Genomic DNA, 6,141 nt, shown 5'->3' with positions numbered 1-6,141 from the left:
ATAGGGTGTGGCTACCGAAAGCTTCGGTAGATCCGCACTTGGTATGCACGAGGGGTACGGGTCTTTCTTCTTTGTTGAGATTTGTCATGTAAGGAGTGTGAGACTTTGTCTAATTCTGTAAGGAAGACGTATGATTCGTATGTACGCAATTAATCAGTAAACAAAAGTCAGGGTAGTGAACCTGCTAACCTTCCTGTAGACTTTATTTTGCTTAACCCTGTAGTATGGCCTACGGGCTATGAGCTTATGTCTGCGAGAGGTAATGCCCTTTACGTTATAAATTCCATCTGTATCTTGGAATCTAAAGTGCTCGCTCTTCAATCATTGTTGTGAAGTGTAGTGCTCCTTCTGTAGTTGCTACTCCTAACCCTGTAGTGTTGCCTTCGGGCCCTGAAACAGTGTCTGTAGAGGGTAATGCCCTTTCTCTGATACTGTATCGATTCGTAACTTAGAATCGAAAGTGCTTGCTTTAGAGAGCAAAAGTGAAGTGGCTAAGTGCAGTGACAGTGCCCCTTGTGTAGTGGAGGGTGCGTCAGATCAGCCTTATTTCTCCTCTAGGCCGGGACCTCTGCTGGACTCCCAGGAACACAGGGAGAGAGCATGTCGAAAGCCGAAGGAGGGTTACGAGGAACCCCCACCGATCTGACGTGCCTTCGGCAGACCTGAAGATACTCCCAGGCTGCCAAAGTGCATGCACGTGCACAAATCCTGAAGGATTGCTTCTCGTCCTCCGAAGCGTCCTCCCCGCGCAGGGGTTGGAGCTTTCGGAAGGACTCCCGCCCTCTAAATAGAAGCTTTATAGAAGAGGACGCTTCACGTCCTCTCTCTCTCTCTCTCTCTCGTCATGCGTTGCAGTGAGAAGTAAGAAGGCTAACGTCGCCTGAACATGTGTACCTCTTTCCACCGAGAAAAAGGGAAAAAGAAGTCATAGTAGCAGGACGCTTTTGAGTGCGGACGTCCTAGCTTTGTGACTGTGAGAATAAGAAGGCGTTCCCTCGCCCCTCGTATTCTCACATGTTCAACCCTTCTGCTTCGTGCAGTCGGATTTCTCTCCGAGATGTCTCTCGCTCTTCTCTGAAGGCAGTTTCTCTCGCTTATTTTGACGCCTGTCAGGAGCGTGACGCTTTTCTGCACGCTTCTTTTGACGCTCGGCTTGAACGGGACGCCGGGCACGCGCGGGTGCACGCCAAGCGCACGCGGGTGCACGCCAAGCGCACGCGGGTGCACGCCAAGCGCACGCGGGTGCACGCCAAGCGCACGCGGGTGCACGCCAAGCGCACGCGGGTGCACGCCAAGCGCACGCGGGTGCACGCCAAGCACACGCCAGTGGATGCCGAGCGCGCGCCAGTGGACGCCGAGCGTGCGCCAGCGCACGCCAGGTGTGTCGCCTGACTGAATGTTTCTGTTGAACTCTTGAAGCAGATTTGGGCCTAAAGATTTTTTACCTCTACCTTCGGTGATCCCTTCTACCTCACCTGCAAAGAATGTGAAGTAAGCAGTGCTTCGGAGGAAGCTTAAAGTGAACAGGCAACTTCGTCTTCGAAACCCAGAAAGACCACGGGTTTCGTGAATTCAAGAGGTCTCTGTCAATTAATATTGCTTTTCGCAAAGTCCAGGATTGGATGGAGTTAAGGAAAGCTCAAGGGAAGATCTCTTTTGCTCTACAGCAGTCAAGACTTTGCGGTAAGGCAGCTACGGGGTATATAAAAGCTCGACGTCCTGCACGTCATGACGCTCGACAACGTTCAATAGGATTCTTACAAAGGCACTCATCAAGAGGACGCTCTTCAGGAAAGCGCAAGACAGGACTTCCTTTGCCATTCTGCCAATAAATTTAAGCGTTAGCAGGCATTCATTGTGATACGGGAGAGGAAGCTGGTTGGAGAGTTCCTTCCTCTTCCCAGGATAATTTTGCAAGCTTTTTAGTCCATCTGAAAGGGCTTTTCAGATGATAGATTTTGTTAGTTCCTTGTTCGGGACTACGCTGCCGAAGTTGAACATCGGGGTCCTACCTGCCGTAAGCCCAGTCTCTTAACAGGATTCTTGCCCCTTCCTCGATTGATACAGGAATCGGAAAATAATATGCTCGACTTCCTGGATTACGTTTTGTCAATTCAGTGACTTTCTCGAATTGACAAACATCTCAATAACTTTATATTGCGTAAGCGGATAAGCTCTTTTTAACAAGATTCGGAAGAGCTCTCATTCATCAATCGCAGACTCGTACAAGAAGTAGACTTGTAGACTACATCATTTAACGCTTATGTCCAATAACATAAGAAGCTTGAGCTGTCCGCTTTGTTTCTCTATGATTTGTTCATGAAACTTGCCTGTCAGATATATATGTAGCTATATTTCCGAATTCAGCTATAGATATGTCTGCCAGGTAGGTATGAACAAACTTTATTGTATCATAACAATATCATATTTTGCCTTGCGTTATTTTACTACTGGTTGGTTCAAGTCATATACGCATGCTGTAGTTACCTCTTCGGATGGCAACCGAGAGGTCTATTATTTTAAGGGCATTTAATCGGTACTCCCTGCAGCCTTCCAGGAGTTTCCGATTTATCTTTTACCGTTTTATGGTAGTGTTATGATGACACAAACGCAGCTCTATATTTAGCGTTTTCTGTTTCGCTTAAATATACCAGCTTGAGAGTCTCTTTCTGCTAAAAAATAACAGACCTACTCCTTCGTAGAATAGAGTAGCTGGCAACCCAGGCATAAGAGTAAGAGACGACGAAAGTAAGCTGCTGTCACTGAACTCCAACCGAGCCAGTACCAGCTAGTTCGCTGTCATGCGCTGTTGTTTACGTCTCTCTCTCTTGCGGGATTGACTGACTAACCGTATCTCTGCGCGGGCGATTACGTCTCTCTCTCCTGCGTGATTGACTGACTAACTGTATCTCTGCCCTACATTCACGGACTTTAGCCTAAGATTGAGGGGATTTCCAACATGCATGAATAAACATTGCCTTTGTTTTGCGTAACTATGTTCAACAGAGATATCTCTTTCTTTTGGTGCTCGTTACCGCACTGTAATAGGACTACGAGTCTACCGCGACATTGCACTATTATATGCTCTCCTGCTTAGGTAAAGCACAGCCTTATTAGGGAAGTAAGCATGTTCGGTGAGGAAATGGATGAGCCTGCTGGGGACCATTTCCTTCCTGAAGAAGTTTGTTTCCCTGAATAGACTGCAATTCAGACCTCTACTGTTTTTTCCTATTGGAAAACTGAAATATTATCCAAGATCTAGAAATGATTCTCAACATCTTTCAGTGCTTCAAGTATCACCTGAGGTGATAGCGAGAAGGTGCCAGGCATCTGGAGAGGGTTTCAGATGTCCTGGCACATAATCTGAAAGAATTGGAAGCAATTCGGTCGTCCCTCCAGTCCTCAAAGAATGAGTTTTGTAACCAGTGGTCCAGATCAACTTGGACAATTCCACAGCTCTCTCATATCTTAAGAAGTATCATCTCTCGGTCCCTGTTCGAGTTTACGAGAAAGAGCGTATTATGACAACAGGCATAGAACGTAACGATCCTCAAGAGGTTCGTTACAGGATTGCAAAAGTCCGTACGAATCTTCTCGATCGACGGCAACAACTACTGACTTCCGAGTGGAATCTTTGATTAGAAGTATGTTGAGAGTTGTGGAGACTTTAGGGACGTCCTTTCATACATCTCTTCGCTATGTTGAGGACGAAGAGGCTTCATCTACTCTGTTCCCTTATTCTCGATCCGGGAGCGATAGCATTACACGCCATCCTATGGTATTGAACGGGGATGGATGTTTAGTCTCTTTTCCTCTTTTTTCAAATTCTTAGGAAATGTAATAAGATGATTTATGATGTCACAGGGAGCGACAATGACGCTGATCGCCCCATGTTGGCCTTCAAGATCCTGGATTCTCAGAGGTCACGTCCTTCCTAGTTCACTTTCCAAGGACCTTTTCCGAGAGAGTCGGTCTACTCTAACAGCCTCACTTCGAAAGGTACCTATAAACCTCTCCGCTCTGAGTCTGACTGCGTTCAGACTATCGAGATGTTGTCAGGAATAAGATTACCGTCTTCCCTTTCTGTCTGAAGAATGGGATAAGCTGGCAGTCACAACTATTAAAGAATACGCAAATATGTTGTTGACGGCCTTTGGGCTCAGAGTTTTGCATCTGTCAAATAACAAAGCCCTTCACGATCTTTGAGGTCTGTGGAATATCGAAACTCGCTCACCATCTACTTTTTGTCTCACCTGATTTCTCGGAGTCAGACTCTCGTGAGAGATCAGGCGACATTTAGTAGCCCTGAGTTTCTTGTTGACGAAGTCGGTTGCGTTGATACACCCCTGATGATCGTGTAACATGAGACCAGGTTGGACTGTCAGGCATTCGTCCTTCGGGACTGAACGCCTTTTTGCTCTGCGCTCCTTTCTCCTGGCACCAGAAGCTCGAGTCAGGAGTTGCCTCATGAGTTGATTCGCTGACGACGTTGGGTTGCGTTGATACACCCCCAAGGTTTGCTTAGCTTGAATCGCCCAGGCAGTCCAGACACTCATCCTTCAGCGAAGAATAGTGCCTTATAGTCTTCAGAGTACAGCTTTGCTGTCCTTGATTCATATGACTGGTCACCTGGTCGGTCACCTGACTTTAGCACAGACGGACTGACTGTGCATGTCCAGATCGAAGCTTTCAAATGGAACTTAGACGTAGTCTGAAATTCTTGATGTCAAAGCATTTCAAACCTCTCCTTTCTGTAAACTTATTGCACGTGACCAGAAAGGCCTATTTTCTAACCACTCTAGATACGACAAAGAGGGTTAGTGAGGTTTTAAGCCATCGTCAGACGTTTTGGCTTTAGAGAACACAATGCGGTGTGTTCTCTAAACCTTCCGTTGTGGCCTAAGAATGGAAACCTGTCTAGTCCTTGGGCCAGGAGCTTGGAATCAAGGGATGGCACAAGTTATTGGGCAAGAGCCAGAGAGAGTCCTGTGCCCTGTCGGGTCCTCTCAAGTTTATCTACATAAAAACTAAAGAAAGTCGAAGTCCTTCGGACAATCTGCAGTGTTCCGAAAAGGCCAGACTGCCCATATCAAAGAAACACCCTGGCTTTATGTTAAGGAGTTCTTTCAAAAAAGGCTCTTTCATTGTGTTGAACAAAGATTGGAAATCTTTTGATCTGAATGCTCACGAGGTGAAGGCGCGGCCTCGGAAGCATTTCAACAGAGCATGGCACTCAGTAACATCCTGAGTACCCATTTTAGCGAAGCAACTCTGTGTTCGCTTCACACTCCCTGCGGGATGTGAAGAACGGCATATGGGATCTGCTGTCGCTAGGGCCATACGTGTCTGCAGACACAACTTGGGGGCTTGGGGGCAAGAAGTACCACTCATCCTATCCTGTAGAAAATGGTTAGGAAGAGCTCTTCAATTAATTTAGTTTGTTGAGTCACCGCCAATGGCGACTCTTAACTCTTAAGCCTTAGTTAAAAACACCTTAACTTTGGCTAGGTTGGTCAGGTGGTGATATATATATATATATATATATATATATATATTATATATATATATATATATATATATATATATATATATATATATATATATATATATATATATATACATACATACATACATACATACATACATACACAGGCGGTCCCCGGGTTTACGACGGGTCCGGCTTACGACGTTGCTGAGTTTACGACGTTCTGAGTTACGACGCTTTTTTTCTTAAATATTGAAAAATCCGCCCTGGTTACGACGCTTGTTCCGAGGTTACGACGATGACTCTTCCGACGCTCCGAGTTTACGATGCTTTTTCAAAAAAACACCTACTATGATAAGATAAGAATCCTTTATAGTTTAGCACAGTTTCTCTCTCTCTCTCTCTCTCTTCTTTGTATTTTCCAATGAAAATAATCACTATAATTCTCTCTCTCTCTCTCTCTCTCTCTCTCTCTCTCTCTCTCTCTCTCTCTCTCTCTCTCTTCTACTACAAAGATGTATGTTTTTTAGTATGATAAATAAAATGATTTCCTATTTTCAAAATATTAATATTAATTTATACAGCAATAATATCAATTCATTAAAGAAAATTACCATAGTGAATTAGTAAGATTTTAGCTTATATTTAAAAAATTT

General features: G+C 45.0%; 1 protein-coding gene across 1 annotated transcript in view; it reads left to right on the top strand.

Annotated features, from left to right (window-relative positions):
• LOC135198099 (prolow-density lipoprotein receptor-related protein 1-like) overlaps window positions 1–6,141 on the top strand; it is an 875,913-nt gene that overhangs the window by 116,107 nt on the left and 753,665 nt on the right.

This window comes from Macrobrachium nipponense, chromosome 21 (assembly GCF_015104395.2).
Source record: "Macrobrachium nipponense isolate FS-2020 chromosome 21, ASM1510439v2, whole genome shotgun sequence".
Classification (NCBI taxonomy): Eukaryota; Metazoa; Arthropoda; class Malacostraca; order Decapoda; family Palaemonidae; genus Macrobrachium; species Macrobrachium nipponense.
This window is presented reverse-complemented; position numbering and strand designations above follow the sequence as displayed.